The sequence below is a fragment of the Cupressus sempervirens genome, chromosome 1 (assembly GCF_028749045.1).
Source record: "Cupressus sempervirens isolate cs-2001-9-10 chromosome 1, ASM2874904v1, whole genome shotgun sequence".
NCBI classification, from domain to species: domain Eukaryota; kingdom Viridiplantae; phylum Streptophyta; class Pinopsida; order Cupressales; family Cupressaceae; genus Cupressus; species Cupressus sempervirens.
In genome coordinates, this window is record NC_143118.1 from 572623097 (window position 1) to 572644888 (window position 21792).

Consider the following 21792-nt stretch of genomic DNA (forward strand, 5'->3'; position numbering starts at 1 on the left):
AGTAATCAAATTTTTCGTATATTAGAAAGGGGTTTATAAGAATATAGTACAATAATTTTCTACAATTTTTCAATAATTTTCCTTAGAAGTTTTCTTGATTAATAAGTTTTCTTTTTCAAAATCTACAACATAATTCCGTATTAAAAAATCATTACAGTAAATTAATAAGCAACATGCAAACACCTAGGAAGACATGAAGTAGACAAATCTTTCAATAAAATTCTAGAATGGGTTTTCAAACCCTATCTCAAAACCACAACTAAAATCTAAGACAATCCATGAATGTATGCAAATCCAAACCCTCTGAAACTTTCAACAATTCTTTTGATCCAATTCTCATTTTTTTCTCCCAAAACCTATGTAATTGTAAAATGAGCTCTAGATTTTTGATAAAGAGTTCTCCCCTAAACTGGGGCTCTAAGAGGGAACTCACTGATCAATTACTATTTTTTACTTTATTACCTTTTACCTTTTCATGCGCAACTCTTTTAGATATTTAATTACAAAATATCTTAATTTAAATAATTAGCTTTCTCTCTTTAATTAATTTTTAAAGCATTTTAATAATATATTTATTAATTTAATTAATAACATTATTTAGAGTTTATTATTAAAATAAAACTTTTGAATAATTATCATTAAATTAAATAAATATAACTATGCCACAATTAGAACTATAACTTCATCTTTAAATTTAATTATTTTATGTTTTATTTTCTTCCAGTTTATTAATTAGTGTTATTAATTTGTGCAAGCACTAATTAAAGTATAGTTTATTATTTAAATTAATAATAATAATCAAAGCTCATTGTGTAAATGCAACTCTAATTTAATTATTACTAAATAAATAATTATAATAAAGTAATATTAAATCTTTAATATTTTAATATTTTAACTTTATTTTTGTACAACTTATTAAATTAAATCTTTTAAACCGAAGTACATATTTAATTAATTAATAATTAATTAAATATCATCATATTCTAATTTCTCTTTAACCAATTTTCTAAATTTAAACTTCTACATTTAGAATTTTAAATTAAAGCACATATTTAATTTTTTTTCAAATAATATTTAATTATATGATTAACCTAAATATTCTAATTAAATCATTTACCAAATAAATCATATAGCGAAATCCATATAAAAACAACATTACCAAAATAGACTAAAACTTAAAATCAAACAACACAAACAAAGATAAACTCACAGGTTTTAAAAAGGGTGGAAAGTTAGTTATGAGTCCTCGCAAAACAAGTATTTAGGCTATGGTTGGGATTGGACTTGAACATTATCTCCCCATTCTTACCTTTGAGTTATTATGATAGGGCACACTCATCCTAGCAATTTAGGAAAGCGATTGATGTCCGGTACATACATTCTACATAAAAGACAAGCATGTACAGGTATATAAATTTATCTAAACTAAACAAGCAATGGCAAGGAATAATACATCGTGTAGATCCTGACTAGTAGGTGACTATGGCTCCCTCCCTTAACCACATCAAACACAAAAAACATAAATATAAAATAGACACACACACCATACACATGCAAGTATGGGGTAAGTACCATAATAATTATGAGTCAAACATCAAATGCTCAAATAAAATAATGCATTGTTATGAATATGAAGTAATCGTCACTAAAGCATCATCTAACATTGCTATGAAAGAAATCACATTTATTAACTACGAATCATTAAAGCATCACTACTGTGCTACTAATCATAATCATCAATCAACATGTGAAATATAATCAACTAAGTAATTCTTTATTGATATATATGTAATCCAAGTCATGAAATAATTTCATAATTATAAATCCAATCCCCTTGAAATTAACACATGCATGAAATAGGTATAAATGAGTTTGGTAAATATAATGGAAAGGCAAACTATGGGTGGGCATTACACAAAATCATACAAATATAGGTTTAGTTAATGATAAATACTTGACATATATGGGATGACTCATATGGTAAATACTTGTTGCAATCAAAAGATTTCATAATGCATTTATGAAATTAACTGACCAAACTTACATAGGAAAAATAAGAACACTCTACAACAATTAGAAACACAAAGAATCATAAAAATAAGAATATTTTGCAATAATTAGAAACACAAAGAAGCAGGGAAATCATAGTCCAAAAATATTATTTATGAGCATTGCATTTAAATCCCAATAAAACTTGTTTATACATCATATTTCAAACTAAATTAGATTTACTGAAATAGATGATGAATATTATTTTATAGAGAGAGTTTATGTTTAGATAGGATGGATTGTAGGTTTAGCCAAAAACATTTTTTTTTAACCTAACTAGTAATGAACTAATAAAATGTGTCTCTACATTGGTTTTAGGTTGTTGATGGATCTAATGACAAATAAAAAAATTCTAGGACACATTGCTAAGAAGAGAAGAGTCATTTGTGCTCTAGTAGTTGGTCTTACGGCCTTTGCTGCATCTATAGTAGCAATAGCACAAGAATCTAGAAGAGTAATATTTAAGTGCAAAAGAGATGAGATTTCCTTTTATAAATGTATTATCTACTCAAATGAGAGTGATTTGCATGATCAAATTCAAATGAGTAGACAAGCCTTCTTTTATCTAGCTGATATTCTTAAGCAGAAAGGAAGCGTAAAAAATATGATGCACTTATCACTAGAAGAACAATTGGTGATGTTTCTCCATACTCTTGGCCATAATTTGAGGAATCATAAGATTACTCATAACTTTGGTCACCCAGGAGAGAAAATCAGTCGATATTTCCATAAGGTTTTGATGGCAGTCTTGGCACGCCATGGAAATGATCTTTTACCACCTTTTTTGAACACTCCTCTAGAAATTAGTGGGAAGAACCATTTTGATCCGTACTTCAAGGTACATATCCTATTGGTGCACTTTTTTTCATTGACTCTAAATTTTATTACTACATCATTTTGATCCTAAATTTTCCTTCTATGGGATTGTGTGGGAGCAATTGATGGAACTCATATTCCAATCATAGTCGATGTTGACATTCAAGCTCCATATTGTGATAGAAAAGACAACTTGTCACAAAATGTTATGGGTGTGTCTTCATTTGACAACTCGCTAGAAAACTGTCTGGACTAGGGGCCTTATCTCCCATAAACTAAATAGATCTTTTTTCACCTCTTTTTTGGAAATTGGCTTCATCAAATGAGCATTTTGTTCCTCCAAAACACACCTAGGAATCACATTTAAAGTCTCAAACTTACACTCTTGCCTTGCTACATCTTTTGGTAGTATGGAAGAGAAGAACCTTACAACCTCCTTGTCAATATCCTCCATTTCCTCCAACAAGTTTTCATTTGCATCCTTTATCACAAAATTTTTATTCTTTTCTCTTCTTATCTTGATAGAGTTATGGAAAATTTTCATATTCTTGTCAGCTTCCTTCAACCATGTCTCATGAGATTTCTGCCGCCAGTGTATCTCTTCACATGCAAGAATTTCATTGTAATCATCCCATGATTCCAATTAGCAAATATAATCCTCTTCCCTCATCCCATCTTTTATTACTTTCAAGTTCAAATATTTAAGCTCGGCCTCTAAAGAGTGTTTCTCTATAAAAATATTCTTGAACTCTATTTTGTTCCAAATTATCAATTGTTCCTTTAAAAATTGTAACTTCTTAAAGAAATAAAAAAGGTTTATTACCTTTCTTGAGTGTTGGATTCTACCACACTACTCAATGAGATCCCAAAAATTAGGTGCCCTAGTCCACAAATTTTCAAAATGAAAAAGGAGCCCAAGGAGGGGCTAAGTCCTCTTTAATAAACAAGCAAATTGGAAAATGGTTTGAACCTAAAAAAGGGAGAATCTAGGCATGAAAAATCCACCTCTCCTTACTCCAATCACTCTCTAAAAATAAATGGTCTTTAATTTTTCAATAATGCAAAGGAAACAATTTCTCCTATTCCTATGAGTAAAATCTCCATTTCTGAAATCAACCTCTACCAAACAGTTAGTCAATACAAAATCTGCAAACCATCTCTAACTAACCCTAGTCCATTCTTTCCCACCCATCTTATCTTTAGGAGAGATAATTGCATTGAAGTCCCCTCTAAGAAGATAAAGCTCATTTGAGTATCTATTAAATAACCTTTGTAATTGTCTCTCTCAATTGTCTTCTAAGGGCAGGATTATTAGTGCCATAAATATTACAGCCACACACACACACACACACACACACACACATTGATGAATAGTCATTTTCTATTAATAAATAATATACTAAGATTACAATTCACAAAAAAGGGGTCGGGGGATATAAGATCACCCTATAAGAGTTCACACAGCCAAAACTAGAATCAACAACTATTCATAAAAAAAAACATATAAGAAGCAATCCCTTAGGCAACTAAAGTAGTGCCAGCTGAGGGGGGGTGGTTCATCCTGATCATGAAATCCCTAGTCATCCCTAAGATTTGCAGGTGGACTGGGAACAGTCTAGTCATCAGTAGCATCATCAGGGGCCTGGTCAACATCCTTCATATCAGGCTACAAAGGAGAGGTGGCCAATTCCAAGCAAAAATACCACTTTCGAAAAACCACTCGCCAAAGACCAGGAGTAGGAGCTGGGAACCATCAATGCCACTACAGGGTGGGTAAACCAAGTGCTGTCCCCACCCACCATTGCCACTTCTGGGAGAGCAGTGGCAAGAAGCCTACAAATGTAGCATGTGCAAGCAGTTACCTGAAGAACTACACCTCTAGCGGTGGCCTCTAGGCATTGTGGTATCAACTGAAGCATCTAGAGGTACTATGACAACAGTACAAGGGGAATTACCCCAATGATTAAGAAGCTCTTAAAGGTGGGCCACCTCTATGGTTGTTTTCTTGTACTTGAATCTACATCATTACATTATTACAAATGCACAACTTAGTGTACATAGCAATATTTATATCAAGAAAACTATGAGTGAAAAGTATAGTATTTCTATCTTTCCACAAAGTGAACAAAATATCCATCCTAAACGTATGACAAATCTAAGTAAATTTCCTAGGGATATTTGGGGAACCCCCTAAAATAGCCATGTGCCAAGAAAAGGGTTCAGGCTGAAATGACTTAAAAAATCATGAATCTAGTGCTAATAATTTTGAGTACATCTACAAAACTATGAAATATGTAGGAAAGACTCTGGTTGGCCACAAAATGGACACCTAGGATCCAGAACCCCAATATTCTTGAGTTGAGGCCCAAGGGGAAGACTTTGAAAAGCCAATAGCAAGAAAAATGGGCAATCTTGGGTTCTATAATGGCACTCCAAATAGTGTCATAGTGCTTTCTCCATTAAGAAAGGGAAGATTGCAAATGCCATCTCTGATTGAGCATATCCACCATCGGCAGATGGGGAGAAAGCCATCTATAACCTAGACTTGGTTTGTAGCTGGTGAAAGGAGTGACATGATACCACTTCCAATTAGTCCATCAAGGTCTAATAGACTGGATACCCACTTTATGAATTAAGTGGTATGGAATTGCAGAAAGTAATAAGTCAAAAGTCTATCAATCTAAATGGGCAAGATGGTACTAGACTTTCATATCTTCCCAAGATCTAAGACTCATGGAGACCCTAGAGAAATGATCTTTAGGAGTCTTCATGCTTCGTTTGAAAAAACATAGAGCACAAGCACCTTGAGTCTTGGCTAGGGGAATACCCTGGATGGAAAACAGGGGAGACCACCAAATGTTCTATTGGTTCAAAGAGAGCCCATCATGAAACTCATCACCGGACTAGCGAAGCCAAGGCTTAACAAATTCCCAAGCTTTCCACATGCTCTTGATAACAAAAGAGCCCTGTATGAGCATTAGTTTACACATGATGAGAAGGGTTTGAAAGTCAATCCCCTTCCTTTCAGGTATATTAACATGAAATCGAGAGGGATTTTCTCTGGACTAGAACTGATGACCACAAGAGATACCACCTAGTTGCATGGGACCTAGTCTGCTAGCCCAAAAGCTAGGGTGGTCTTGGTATTAGAAAAATTTCTCACCTCAATCAATCTCTTTTAGCTAAACATCCTTGGAAAATCTTCCAAAGCACAGGTGTTTGGAGGGATATTCTGGCTAAGAAATATCTAGGTAGACTATCTCTTAACTCCATGTTTCAAGGGGCTGAGCTGCCGACGGGATCCCATATCTGGAATGGGATCTTGAAGGCCCTCCCCCTTGCTAAATCTAGAGTTAAATGGAGAGTTGGAATGGGAGACAAAATCCTTTTTTGGTAGGATAGCTAGCTATGTTAGGAACCCCTCATTAATCACCCCATATTTGGTAGGTGGGCTGATTAGTGTATTGGGAGATACGGTTTGATGGTAAGGAACTACAGAAATGGTAATGAATGGCACAATCTGGCTAAACTTTAGCAGGACCTCAAGCCTTTAATGTCCTCTCTGAATGCCATCTCCATCAACCAGAATGGTGACTCTTTAGTTTGGGGAGATTCTTCAGGGGGCCTTTACTATGTGGCCATTAGCTATCTATCCCTTGTGAGTAAAGAGGAGAAACCTATTTGGGCCAAAGCCTGGATCCCTGGGCTTACACTTAAGATAAACATTTTCTTTTGGCTCCTCCTTTAAGATAAAATCCTTACCCAGGATAATTTAGCAGAGAAAGGCCAAATCTTACCTAATAGATGCTTCCTGTGTAAGCAAGATCTAGAAATGGTTAATCATCTGTTCATCCACTGCCCCTTCTCCTCCAAGGTGTCGAGCCATTTGACTACTAACCTGGACTTCAATTGGTGCCCTTCAGTTTGCATCCAGGATTTCTTTAGTTAGTGGAGAAGCCACCACCAAGGTTTGAATTCTCAGTTATTGAGCTCCTGGATCCTCCCACACTTTTGCTGGGGAATCTGGAAGGAGCGCAACAATAGGATTTTCAGAGATAGAGAAGCCCTTGAGGTTATAATAGTTGAGAAAATTGAAAACCTTATGACAGAGAACTATGCCATAACCAGAGAAGGAGACATAAAGGTTGGAGGGAACAGTAAAGCCAGGAAAGAAGACAGGATCAAAAGAAGATAGGAGGCTACTTGGTCTTTTCCCCCTAAGAACTAGTATAAAGCCAACTTCGATGGGGTGGCCAAGGGGAATCCAGGTCTAGCTGGATGCGGAGGTATCATAAGAAATAGTTTAGGAGGTGGCATTATTGCTATCTCTTCCCCTATTGGCCACCAAACCAATCATCTTGCTGAAGCCAATGCTACTAGGTTCACTGTTAAGTTGGCCCTGGCCTCAGGGATTGAGTAGCTATGGCTTGAAGGTGACTCCTTAAATATAATAAACGACATTTTAGGAGTCACAAAACCCTCCTGGACCATTGAAAGCATTATTGAGGACCTAAAATTGGACTTAAGGAAATTTAAAAACTACCACGTCAGCCACATTTATCGTGAAGCAAACATGATCGCTGACTGGTTCGCCAATGAAGTGGTTGCTAGCAACTCGATGATGACGTGGGGAATCAACAATGACTTTCTGGCGGCAGCGACTGAGCTAATATGAAAGGAGCAAATCCATGGCACCAACGTAACATCCTTCTAATGATGTTAGGATTTGAAAAATTGTACTTCAAAAAGGAAATTATTTGGAGTTATGCGGAACCCCCTCTGCTCCATAATCATGTGTATGAAAGACACGAGCTAAAGGAAGCCAGAAATATACCCATAAACATGCACAGAATTATTTTTTCTCTCAGCACCTTTTGCCACTTTGAACTCGGCAATATTGCTAGTGGTTTAGGGTTTGTTGAGCCAAAAACTGCAATGGTGGGTGAAAGGATCAGAAGAGAGCCATGGGGCGAAGTGGAGAGATGGAAAGAGAAGAAGAAAGTCTGGAGAAAGCTCCAGAAGGGAGGTATAACCAAATTCATAGAGAAGCTTCATGGATTTGATGCGGAGGTTACTAAAACCATGGTTGATTCTTGGCAAAATGGCAGGGTCAAAATTGATGGTGTTTCCCACCGAATCACTCAGGGTCTTATTGCGGAGGTGACTGGCTTTTCTCAAGATGGCTTGAACTTCTATAGGGACAAGAAGATGTCTACCAACACTGTCAATGACTTTGTCAAGGATGATAAGGAGAAAAGAAAATTGGTCAAGATTGACACCTACTACGACATTGACTCCATCAAAAAATTCTGGAGGCATGTCCTTAGGATTATCATTGAATATGTCACTCTTGACCCCAAGTTTGATAACCATTGGGGATTTGGGTAGTGCCTCAGAGGACACTTCTAGCTCTGATTCTAGGGATGAGCTTGTAGCAAAATTAGCAAAAATTGACACCCCAAGCAAAGCTATCCCTGTGACCTGTGATCCCCACATCCCTAGCAGGAAGCGCCCTAGATGTCTTCCTCCTATCCCCCCTCTCCTCATCCTAAGGAGGTGAAAGAGGCCAGTGATGATGATGTGGAGTTTGATACAAAGTTTGAGGAAGAGGACTCAGAGACAGGGAAGGAAAGTGAGATGGAAGAAGATAAGGGGAGAGAAAATGACAAGGAGGTGGTGACCCCTATGGACCCCAAGGTTAACCCCAAGAAAAGAAAAGTGAACCAGGCCCTACTCCAGGATCATTCTAGCGACCTTGTTGATGTGTCCCCCAGCCCCACCATACCCAATTCGCCTTAGGAGGTTCCCATTTCACCCCCGAAGGAGATGTTTGAAATCATGGTTGAAAAGGGGGGGAGGTAATTAGAAAGAACAAGAGGAGGGCCTGAAGGAACTTCTATGGGGACAAGGTCAGTTTGGGTATTGTTAGAGAACCTGCTAAAATCTAGGTACTAGAGGACCTTGACGAAAGTACCCACTATGACGAGCTCCTTGACTTGGCTCTTTTGGTTATCTTTGACAATGTGCGGGAAACTGACTTCAACTTCCTGAACAATGCAAAGAATAACCTGATTGACAACTTTCATTCCATCAAGTGGCTTTTTTAGGAAATTGAGGCTTTGAAGGATAGGAGCAACCAACCCAAAAACACGGATTTTGACAAGGACCAGGAAGCTAGAGGAAGCAAAGACTAGGTGGGGAGCTAGGAGAAAGATAGAGGCCAGGTCTCCAGAGACCATCAGGATGACATACTCACCTAGCTTGAGAAGAAGGTCCAAAGGCTAGATTCTGTCCACCAAATTATCACCAAACAGATAGTGGACACCCTTCACACCTTGAATGAGAATATTGTCAATTTGGGGGACTATCTGACTACAACTGGCTTTGAAAGGGATGCAGAGTAGAACACAGAGCAAGGATTCAACCGGGTTGAATTTCAGAAAGAGGCTAGTGACCAAGTGAATTAGGGGAATCATATGAACACTCCTACTAGGATTCAGGAGGGCGTGGCCAGTCAGAAGGACAATGATGCTGCAGAAACCCTGCAGGCCATGGACACAGATGGACATTGGCCTGTTCACCTGGCTTTTCCTTTTCTATCTCTGGCCTTTGTACTTTGGCTTTGGGCCTTCTTTTGTCTCTGGCCTTTTGTGGTAGTTTTTTGTTTATTTAGTCTGTTTCATCTCACTCTTTTTTCTATAAAACTTTGGGTTTCAGGATCCCTGTAAAACCTGTTTTACCTAATCAAAAACATGAAACCTAGAGGAAATGCAATGTCGAACTAGAATCTAAGCTTCATCTCTAGTGATGGCATGAATAATGCATTTGGCACATAGAGGAAGGCCTTATTTCTGTGTGGAGAGAAGGCCAAGGCCTTTAGACTCTTTGGGGAGACAACAAAAGTCCCAAGCAACTCTATGGAAGCCATGATGATCAGAACCAAAAGCCCAAAGAAAATCATAGCGAAAACACTCTAATTTTTGATAAGAGGCTTTTGAAGGTTCCCAACAACAAGAATAATAGACATGCATAGCTGCAAGAACTTTAGAGCAAATTTAAAATTTGCCTGCAAGAGAAAGCGGGTTTGTAAGCTAATAATCTAGCTTCTTAGTAATCTTGGCAAGCACAGTGTTCCACATATCCACTTGTGATTCTTGAAAGGCAAAAGGAATGCATAAAAAGCAAAAAATCTCCTCGTGAGTGACCCATTTCCATTGAAACTAGTTAAGCCAAGGTGGAGCTGGCAAAAAAGATTAGTGATAATGGAGCATTTTATGCCATTGAATAGCAGAGCCAGAGGCTTGACAAAAAGTGTCAAGGTAATTCAAGGAATTATTGATGTTTTCTTCATCCTCCAAAAGAGTGAGAAAATAATCATCAACAAAATGACCATTGACCAACTGGGAAGAGGATTTTGGTAAAGAGATGCCATGAACCAAACTTGATGACATAGAGTGGGCTAGCAAGTAGCCAAACCCTTCAGCAGCAAGAACATAAAGTGTCGGAGCCAAAGGGAAACCTTGCCTAATGGAATAGAAAATCCCAAAGGCATTAGATTGGGAGTTATTGATGGTAATTCAAGCATTAGCATCTCCAAAGAGCATCTCCATGAACTATAGGAAATTTTGACCAAAACCAAGAGCCTAGACCATGGCCAAAATGAAAGGCCATTCAATCTGGTCATAAGCTTTAACAAAATCTATTTAAAAAAAAATAGTTGGCTGCTTGGACTTGCGAGCCCACTACATACCTTCCTAGACAACAATGATGTTATCAAGAATATAGCTTGATTTGATAAAGCTAGTTTGCTCGGGCCACATAATTAAAGGAAGGAGATGGAAATTTTTGAGAGAAATTGCCTTAGCAATAATCTTATATGACACATTAAGAAGGGTAATGGGCCACCAATTACAAATAGTCTCAGGATCTCTAGATTTAGGCATGAATTTAATGGTTCCTTTTTTGATAATAGCTCCTAGGCTTTTAGAATGATAGGTTTCAAGATAAACTTTGTGCAAATCAGGACCAATACACTCCCAGATGTTTTTGTAAAATTTATAAGGAAAACCCATCACACCTGGGGGATTTATCATCTGCCATGGAGAAAATTGCCTCTTTAAGGTCTCAGAGGGTAAGAAGTTGCTCACAGAAAGCACATTGCTCTACTGCTAGGTAGTTTGGAGTAACATAAATACACTTTCTAAGAGCTTCCTCCTGAGCAACTAAATTTCCCTGTGAAGAAAACACATTTTCATAGTGATGAACAAATGCTTGCAGGATGTTAGGGAGACTGGAGGGAATACATGTGCCTTTTTTGATATTTTAAATCCCAAAATTGGTATGATGGGATCAAAGAGCCTGAAAGAACTCTTTCGAAGCTTTATTGTCAACCTCCAACCAATGGAAGCAAGCTTTGATTTGGGCCCCTCAAGCAACATAATTATCTGCAACCTATCTTTCATGGTGAAGTTTGGCAAGTTGAATTTGAAAATCAACATCAAAAGGGTTAAGGGTGAGAGCTTTAGAAGTTTTTTTGAGGGTAGTAGTAGTGGATTTATAAGACCACCTTTTGAAAACTGCCAATTATCAACCATAGATGTGCAAAAAGAAAGAAGTTCTAGTAATGGCATCATTCCACCATTGAATCCACCTTGTTTGGGAATTCAGACGTGGCTCCAAATTCTAGACACATAGGATATGAGTAATAGTGCAAGCATGCATCAACACTGACATGTTGAGGAAGAATTGAGATCTAACAATGCTCTAGGCAATTATGTGCCATGAAATAGCAAAATAAATGGGATAGTGGTTAGATAATGTCACATCTGGCAAGGGAATAATAGGAAAATCTTGATCCTTAGAAAAGGAGAAAAAATATTGTGCAGTAATCAAGCACAATTGAGACATTTTAAAATGTGATCAGAGCGAGCTCGAAAGTTGAACCAAGTGTGCCAAACCCCACTATGTTGGTGGTGGTTAGTATTGGGATAAAAAGGCCCAATTTATTGTACATGTAGTACCAAGTTTCCCTTTCCCTAGTTGTTCAACAAAAATGTAAAATGCCATCTTTGTCAGAGGCCAACTCAACCATATTGAAGTCACCACACATAACCCAAGTAGTTGGAGGCAAGTTATCAGCTAGCCAACCCCACAATTGAGATCTTTCTAGAGCATCATTAGGAGCATAAACATTAATGACTCCAAAATAATGATTGTTAATGGAATGAAAAAGCCAAATGATTCTATGCATGGGGTTAGGACCGTGCAAAATAATAGTAGAATGAAGATGAGGTGACAAGAGAGTAACTACACTACCACTGCCAAAATCATGTTGAGAGGAAAACATAATTCCATCTGGCCAAATGATGCGACATGTAGATGCAAGCATGAAACCAAAGATCTTAACTTCTTGCATACAAAAAAAATCTAAATTTCTAAGCCTCTAACAGGTGTCCCTAACATAGTACTTTTTGCAGAGGTCTATAAGACCTCACATAGTCCATGATAAAAAATTCATGAAAATTCTTCCATATCTTCCTCATCCTTGAGAGAGGAGTAACTATTTTGTGAGAAAGTTGAAACCAAGTTAAAGCTAGTAGGAAAATCCTCTAGACTGATGGCCTGACTTTTCTCCTCTGGTTTCTCAAACATCTAGGAGGACTGCAAGAACACCACATATTCTGTGTTACTACGAAAGAAGCAACAATAGGGGTGTGAATCACAACCAAGGTGTTAGCCCTAGCAACTGCCTTAATCCCCTATGAACCAAGGTTTGAAACCTATGAAACACTAGGGTTTGGTTTCAAAAAAATTGCTTGCATCCCTACATTGGTTGGGGTTTGTACTCCTGTTGAGATAGAGGAACCAAAATGATAGCTGCATATGACTATTAAGAAGCCAAGGGAGCCTTTCCCTTGCACCCAATAGTAGTCCATTCTTCTTTTTTCTCTTCTACTAGTTTGGCAAGAGCCTCTTGTTGGGTGATGCGACGCGCTCCCCTGCCCACAGGTGGTTAATTATGTGGTGTTCCATGTTCACTAACAGTCATGGCTTTTGGTGCAATGGCAAATGGGCCCAACAATTGGTATCAGAGCCTGGTTTTGGCCTGGTCATGGGTTCAAATCTCCCCGGTGCCTTCCCGACCCGCGTAAGCACCTGGTATGCGCGTCGAGGGGGAGATTGTTGGGTGATGCGACGCGCTCCCCTGCCCACAGGTGGTTAATTATGTGGTGTTCCATGTTCACTAACAGTCATGGCTTTTGGTGCAATGGCAAATGGGCCCAACACCTCTTTAGGTGAAGGTTTAACCCTAGGCACAGCCAAAGGGACATCCCTAATCTTGTGTTCCATTGACTAGCACCTATAACATGTGTTAGGTAGGTTCAAATAAAGCACCTTCTAAGAGAAGATTTCAAAACCAATTTGTATTTCCACAGAATCCTTAAGATCCTTGGAAAGATCAACCTCAATGCAAACATGTTTTTGAGGACGAGCATTGAAAAAAAAACTTTATGTTCCTTTGTAATAACTTTGCAAAGAGTATTGGCAATGGACTCAATAAAAGGCCAACATGGCAAGGGTAAACCTGGGAACTCAACCTACACAGGAACCCTAAGCTTTTTGTCATTAGAGACAATGAAATCTCTCGACCATCTTTAAAAAAAGATCAAGGAAGAACACACAGACCGAGGACCATTGCTAAAAACTGTGTCTACCTGCGACAGGTTGGCAAAGCAAAATTAAAAAAAACCTTTGGTAAGGTTTTGCACAATGTCAAGGCAGACTCCATGAGGAGTCTAGCTCTTGTTATCCCATTCTCAAAGCATAGCTTCAAGAGGAGTCCTACCCACAAAACATCCTATTAAGTTATGTTGTTCTAACTAATCACAACTAGCATCAAATTCTTGCAAAGGAAGGATAATATCAGGATTACCTTGTAAAAAACTTTCGGGACTAACTTGTGAGGAAATTTGTTTAATGGAGGCACCATGGCTTTTCGAAGTAGCAACATGAACACTAGTATCAAAAAATGGGTCATCACTGACCGAGGCAATTATAAACTAAAAACTCCCACAATAAATGTAGTTTGACAAGTGGAGAACATAGAAGGAAAGCTTAGAAAGAGAGTCGTACACAAGGAAACTCAAAGATCACACGGAACCCTAGAAGAGTGAAAAAATTTGAAATGTTAAAATATCCAATTTTTAAAGGGAATTGCAACCCTTGACATTCCACGAAAGGATGTTCATTATTGCTAGGAAAGGGAATATCCCTTTAGAGATTTTAACAATTTTGACTGGTCTGCTACGACACCTACTAATTCTAACTTCATCTTATTTGAATTATGACCCCTCCTCTTGTTCTCCCCCATCTTTGGTTTGGATATCTCCAAAGGTGTTTGGTTTACTCATCTCTGATCAGTTACATCCAACTCATTATTAGCTCCTAGGGGGTCATGATCCCCTTCTTCATATGATCCCACAAACTCAGAGTCAGTATCTGATGCAGGAGCTTCCTGGGTTACATTACCATCTTGCATGATTTTCATTCTTCTTAGTTTCTCTTGAGTTGCAATGCCTTGCATTGCAAAGCTTTCTTTGGTTGTTAAGTTATCCTTTGGTTGCTGAGATTTGTTTGGTTACCTAGTTATCCTTTGGTTACTGAGTTATCCTTTGGTCACTGAGATTTCTTTGGTTGCCAAGCTATCCTTTGGGTGACGAGTTCCTTTAGTTGTCGAGCACTATCTAGTTTCTTTGGCTGCCAATTGTTGCTAAGTTCATCGAGTTGCAACATTTTTTTTGGATTCTTCATTTGAAAAGTTTGTGTTTTCTTGTTGGAGCTGACCTTTGCATTTAATTTAGTGATAGGTATCTATTATGAGCCAACTTGTGGCTTATTTTAGCATTTAATATGCAAGTTTGTTTTGTTGTATTTACAATAGGATGACTTGTGGTCCTGCATGTATTTAAAGGGGTCTTTAGTAGAGTCTTATGGAAGCATAGTAGAAGTAGAAGCAAGCTAAGATGCAAAGTTTGATGATTGAAGATTAAAAATTTGTCATATTGGTCATAACAAAAAATGCCTTATAGTTGGGAATGTATCTTTTAGTTTGATGAATCAATGAAAGCATTTCTTCTTCTATCTCCCGAGTTTGTTGTTATTTGGTATTTTTTTCCATTGTGTTTACTCACATAGATGGTTTGGATAGCTAGGTGTGGCTTTGGCAAGAGTTATCTCATCTCTCCCTATGTCAGGTGGTATCAGAGAAGAGGTTTGTACTTGTGGAGATTGGATTGTGTAGAACCCTAATTGAATTTGGGTTGTAGGGTTACAAATCTATGGATTTGACCTATAACTTGTAGAGGGTTATGATCTTGTAGGAACCTGAATATAAAGATGGTTTGAGGTAGAGGAAATGTTGATAATGTCATGTTGGATATACTGAGACAAATCGTAGCCATATTAGCTATTGTAGAGACATCTTAGAAAAGAGGAGCACATCTTGATGATGTAAGTGATGATGAAGCAACAACACCAAACCCTAATCTAGAACCTAAAGAAGATCAAGATGAGGCAAGGTTGTTGAGATTGTTGTCTAGGGAAAATTCAAAGCTTGTTGTTGAAGTTGTTTCTTATGATGGAAAATTGAATACCAATATTATGTTGGATTGGATCTCTGAAATAGAGAAGTTCTTTGACTATGAAAACACTTTTGATAATAGGATGGTGAAGATTGCAGTTACTAAGTTGAAAGGACATGCCTCACTATGGTGGGAGCATTTGAAAACTGATAGAGAAAGGAGAGGAAAGGAAAAGATCAAGACTTGGTCGAAGATGGTGAACAAGTTCCTTCATGTTGATTACCAAGTTATTTTGTTGAGAAAGATGAAAAATTTGAGACAAAGAGACATGACTATGAAGGAGTATACTAAGGAATTCTATAGATTGGACATTAGATCTAGACATGTGGATGATGATGTTGAGAAAATTGCAAGGTACATAAATGGATTGAGATCTGGAACTCAAGATGAGATAAGTTTTTGAAATTGGAAAGTGTGGAGGAAGCATATCAATATGCCTTGAATGCTCAGGAGATCTTGACAAAGAAGCATATACAAAGACAAAGAGGTAGAGGTGGTAGATTCTAGAGAGGTAGAGGTAAATCTTATGGAGAAGGTGGTAAATCTTATAGTTTTGTGCAAGATAAGGGGAAATTTGAATGGAAGAATGATGATAAAAGAAAGACTGAGTGGAAAGGTAGTGATTATTATTGAGAAGGTATTGGTTCTTATTGAGGAAGAGGTAATTCTTATTCTAGAGATGGATTTCATGGTAAATGTTTCAGATGTGGTAAATAAGGGCATAGATATTTTGAATGCAGATATTTTGAAAGTGGGCAAGGTAACGAAAATAGTGTGGTTCAAGGAGATACTGAGGATTCACCAAGTGGACTTGAGGCTGGAGAAAATATGATGGTGAGAAGAACCTTATGTTATTAGGGAAGTGATGAGGAACTTGTCCTAAGAAGAAGTCTTTTCAAGACCAAATGTAAGATGGCTAGAAAATGTTGCAAGGTGATCATTGATAGTGGAAGTTCTACAAATGTGGCATTAGAAGAATTGGTTACAAAATTACAATTGCAAAGGTTGGAGCATCCTAAACCTTATCATGTTTCATGGATCAAAGATGAGCATAAGATATTGGTAAGTGAACAATGTGTTGTGAAATTCAAGATTGGATATTACTTTGATGAAGTTTTGTGTGATATTATGCCTATGGATTGTTGTCATATTTTGTTGGGTAGACCTTGACAATATGATAAATATGCTAGACATGATGGAAGATTGAATCAATATACTCTTTGGGTGAGTGGGAAAAGGAAAATATTGTTGCCTTTGATTGAAAGCCCATACGAAGTTAAATGTACTACTATGAGAATATGCATGGTTAATGGAAAGCATTCTGAAAAGGAAATGAAGAAGAATAAAGTTTTTATTTGCTATAATTCTTTGGAGACCAAGTTGTGTCAGTAGCAATAGAGTATCAAAAAATAGTGCTAACTGAGTGCTAGTCAGTAGTGACCAAGTAACAGAAGCTAGTGGTAACTGAGTGATAATAGACACTGGTAGTATTGATGAAGTGCCAATAGAAATAGAAAGATTATTGAATGAGTATAAAGATATTGTTGCACTCCAATGAAAAGTATAAGTCATTGCATGGATATAATTTCTAGAGTTAGTTTTCCAAATAAAGCACCATATATATTAACACCTACTAAGAATGAAGAACTTAACAAACATCTACATGAGTTGTTGGAGAAAGGTTTGATCAGAGAAAGTTTGAGTCTATGTGTTGCACCTACCATATTAGCACCTAAAAATAATAGAGAATGAAGAATGTGTATTGATTCCAAAGCTATTAATAAGATCATAGTGAAATATAGGTTTCCTTTGCCAATGATGGATGATATAATGGATTATTTAAGTGAAGCAAAGTATTTTACCAAGAATGATTTCAAGAGTGGCTATCATTAGATCAAAATCAGAGAAGGCAATGAATGGAAAACTGCTTTCAAGACCAAATATGGTTTGTATAGATGGTTGGTAATGCCTTTTGGTTTGACTAATGCACCTAGTACTTTCATGAAGTTGATGAATGAAGTTCTAAAAATATTTTGGGTAAGTTTGTGTTTGTATATTTGGATGATATTCTGATATTTAGTAAGACGGAAGAACATATTGAGCATGTTAGGCAAGTATTGCATAGATTGAAAGAGGAAAAATTGATGATTAATTTGAAGAAGTGTTCTTTTATGCAAGAGGAGATTGTGTATTTGGGATTTTTTATTTCAGCTTATGGTTTGAAGATGGATCTTGAGAAGGTTAAAGAAAATTTGGAGTGGCCTACACTTGAGAATGTGGGTGAGGTTAGATCATTTCATGGTTTGACTAGTTTTTATAGGAAGTTCATAAGGAATTTCAGTTCTATTTGTAATGCTATGATTGAGACAATGAGAGGAGATACAAATAAATTCAAGTGAACAAATGGAGTTGATAAGAGTTTTGAGACTTTGAAAAAAAAGGTTGTTGAGTTACCTATATTCGCTTTGCTTGATTTCAACAAGGTATTTCAAGTTGAATGTGATGCGAGTGGTATTGCAATAGGAGCTGTATTGAGTCAAGAAGGTAAACATGTTGCTTTCTTTAGTGAAAAGTTGAATGATGCTAAAAGGAAGTATTTTGTATATGATCAAGAGTTTTATGCTATTGTTCAAGCATTGAAGAAGTGGAGACATTATTGGATTCCTAAGCAGTTTGTTTTGTATATTGATCATAAAGCCTTATAGTACTTGGGAAGTCAACATAAATTGAATCAAAGACATATAAAATGGGTTGAGTATTTGCAGAGTTTCACATTTGTGATTAAGCATAAGAGTGGAGTCACTAACTGAGTTGTTGATGCATTAAGTAGAAGTTCTTTACTGATAGAGATGAATGTTGAAGTTCTTGGTTTTGGTGAGATGAAGGAGTTGTATGATACTAATCCTATTTTTTCTAAGATGTGGAGAGAGTGTAGAGAACCTAGTTTGATAGAACAACCAAGTAAGTTTGGTCAATATTTTATTCAAGCTATGTTGTTTAAGGGTATTCAATTGTGTATTCCTAAGAGCTCCATGAGGTTGAATTTGATTAAGGAAAAGCATAGTGGTGGATTGGTTGGACATCTTAGAATTGATAAGATACTAAGTTTGTTGAAGGAGGAATATTATTGGACTCAGATGTTCAGAAATTTGTAAAGAGTTATGGAGTTTGTCAAGTTGCAAAAGGAGTAAGTCAGAATACTAGTTTGTATACACCTATTTCTATTCCTAAGAAAACTTAAGAGTGACATTAGTATGGATTTTATTCTTGGATTGCCCAAGACAATGAAGGGATATAATTCTGTATTTGTTGTTGTGGATAGATTTTCTAAGATTTCTCATTTCATACCTTGTAAGAAGACATTAGATGCTAAGCATATTGATGAGATTTTCTTCAAGATATTGTTAGGTTGCATGGATTACCAAAAAGTATTATTTCTGATAGAGATAGTAAGTTTGTTGGTTATTTTTGAAAGACTTTGTAGAAGAAGATGGGTACCGAGTTAAAATTTAGTTCTACTTTTCATCCACAAATAGATGGATAGACAAAGGTTGTGAATAGAAGCTTGGGTAATTTGTTGAGATGCTTAGTCAGAAATGAATCACATAATTGGGAGATGGTATTAGCACAAGTTGAGTTTGCATTCAATAATTCTGTGAATAGAAGTACAAGGAAGACACCATTTGAGATTATTACTAGAATGAAGCCTAGAGGAGTATCAAATTTAAGGGATATTGTTGGTGAATAAAAGAGAAGTGATGTAGGAAAAGAGTTTGCTGATTTTATTGAGTCTTTGCATAAGGAGGTGAAGCTAAATTGGAACAAAGTAATCTGAAGTACAAAGAGAATGTTGATAAGTCTAGAAGACATTATATTTTTGAAGATGGTGATGAGTTAATGATTCATTTGAAGAAAGGAAGATTTCTTGTTGGAACATATAGTAAGTTAAAAATGAAGAAGTTTGGACCTTGTAAGATTTGAAGAAGTTCAAAAGTGGAAATGCTTATGAAGTTGAGTTATCTAATGACATAGATATATCTCCTATATTCAATGTTGTTGATTTGTACAAATATCATGAGTTAGATGATGAAGTTGTTGTATCAGATAATTATCCTAAGAAGAATATTGAAGAGGTTGAACAAGTATTGAATCAGAAGGTTGGTAAGAGCACAAGAGGAAAATATTACTATGAGTATTTGGTAAATGGAAACATAGACCAGTTGAAGATGCTACATTGATTTCCCAATCTGAGTTGGATTCAACTTAGGTTGTGACATCTCAATGATTCAAGAGAATCATTTCTCCAACCTCAGTTGTTTGATGTAGGAGCATCCTACGTTGCATTACTATCCTGCATGATTTTCATTCTTCTTAGTTTCTATCGAGTTGCAATGCCTTGCATTGTTGAGATTTCTTTGGTTATCAAGTTATCCTTTGGTTGTTGAGTTATCCTTTGGTCATCAATATTACTTTAATTGTTGAGTTATCCTTTGGTTGTCAAGTGTTGTTGAGTTTCTTTGGTTGCTGAGTGTTGTTGAGTTTGCTGAATTGCAAGATTTTTGTCAAATTTTTTGTTTTTCAAGTTTTTTTATGTGTGGTTTCTTGTTGGAGTTGACCTTTGCATTTAATTTAGTGATAAGTGTTTGTTGTGAGCTGACTTGTGGCTTCTTATAGCATTTAATATGAGAGTTTATTTTGTTGTATTTATAATAGGCTGACTTGTGGTCATGTATGCATTTAAAGGGATCTTTAGTAGAGTCTTATGGCATGGATGTTAGAAGATAGAAGCATAGTAGAAGCAAAAGCAAGCTGAGATGCAAAGTTTGATCACTAAAGATTGAAATTTAATTGTAATGTTGGTTGTAACTTAGAAGGCCTTACAACTGGGCATGTTTATGTTAGTTTGATGAATCAATGAAAGCATTTCTTCCTCTATCTCCTGAGTTTCTTGTAATTTGGTGTTTGTTTTCCATTGTGTTTACTCTTGTAGGCAATTTGGATAGTTGGGCGTGCCTTTGGTCCTGGTTATCTCATCCCTCCCTGCATTAGTGTCAAAGATATTACAACTATTCCTCTATCTCTCTACAGTCTCTAAATTTTGGATGGGTGAGATTTGAATATCCTTGAAAGAATGTTCATCAGTATCAATATTTGCAAGGGTCAAAATCAATGTATCATATTTACTACTATCTCTTAGTTATTGCAACATACTCCCCTAATCTATCCAAGTATTAATCTCAGCTTCATAGGAATCAAGAATCACTAAAGTCCCATAAAGGTCTTCTTGGTTTGTTTCAATCCTCTAATCAGCCATTGAAATTTCTTTTTGCACCAAAGCCCTAGGTTCATAACTCAGATTTCTATGCAAAAAAGACCCAAAAAAACTTCAAGGGCAGCCTTCACAATTTGAGTCAAAGTTTCATAGTCTTCCATTACTTGTGAATGTAAAGAGGGGTGAACTTCCCCAATCTAGTTGTCGCTCATAGATTGTCTTACAAAACCTATTCTCTACCCAAAATAATTTCATGCTCTACCTCTAAAGAGAAGATCTCCCTAGGGGATTTCTTTTCTACAAGGGATTTAATGAAATCTAGACCAACTTCATGCCTGAGCCCCTTTCCTTTAGAGCTTGAGTTCAAAGGTGAACCATCTAATACTGAATCAACCTTCATAATCATTGGCTGGTTCCATTCTCCCTTCCCTAACCCTAAAACCTCATGGTCATGTAGAATCCCCCCATCCTGCACTTTAACCAAAATCTTTGGATATACTAAAAAATCCACATCGTCTACAACCTCCTTTGTCTCTATAAAGATCCCAAAGGAGTCACCAATTAGTTTTAATGTTTCAACATTTCTATATTCTACTGTTAATTTTTTTAGTCGAAACCAAACCCCGATATCATTTACCTTTTCTTTCTCAGGGTTAAAGTTTGGGATCCAATCCCTAATTAAATAGAGCCCCTCACCGTCAATCATATAAGACCCCCCATTAAGAATACATTTTTTATCTTCTTTAGAATGATACATGAGGTGAATAAAACCATTTGAGAAATAAAGTTTTTTCTGCTATTTTTTGACAAGCCACTTCCCATGTCTCATTTGCAACTGACACCTTAGAGGCCCACATAAAGACTATATTAGGTTATGACATGTCTTTATTTGACTAAACAACAACCCTTTATATTGGTCTCCAAAATTTATGTTCAATACTGTCAAACTTAAACCCTATCGACACTGCTACTTGGGCAAAACATGATCGAGAAAAAATATCCTTCTCCTAACTC